Raw genomic sequence first — 514 nt, 5'->3', positions numbered from 1 at the left:
TGTGACTGTAAGCTTCCACCCCAAATAAATACCCTTTATAACAGCCAACAGAGTTCTGGTACTTTGCATTGGCACCCCTTTTGGCTAACACACCCTCTTCAGAAGGGCTTGCCTAAGAAAAGGAACACATGCTACAGGGTTGGTGATAAGCAACACCTGCTAATACACTGTTTTGGGGTCAATAGAGATAGCTCATCAGATGGGACAAGCACACCATAGTAATAAGCTTATATCTGCCCCTCCCCCCCCAACTTTGTAAGACTCTCCCATGTAAAAGGGGAACTTAACGTCAGTCAGTTGGAACATCTCCTCACTAGTCTCCATGTTCTCACTCCTTCAGAGGAGCTCCCTCCTGCTTTCTCAATGAGATGCTGCTGTGTGTGTGAATCGTTCAGTATAGTCACGAGATGAAGAGCCAATACAGCCTCTTGCATGAAGAGTGTTTATTTTATCACAAGGTACTAGGTTTTTAGACTTCTCCCAGTAGACCAATTCCTGTGCACCCTGATGCTGC

Source organism: Dasypus novemcinctus, chromosome 16, assembly GCF_030445035.2.
Source record: "Dasypus novemcinctus isolate mDasNov1 chromosome 16, mDasNov1.1.hap2, whole genome shotgun sequence".
NCBI classification, from domain to species: Eukaryota; Metazoa; Chordata; class Mammalia; order Cingulata; family Dasypodidae; genus Dasypus; species Dasypus novemcinctus.
This window is presented reverse-complemented; position numbering follows the sequence as displayed.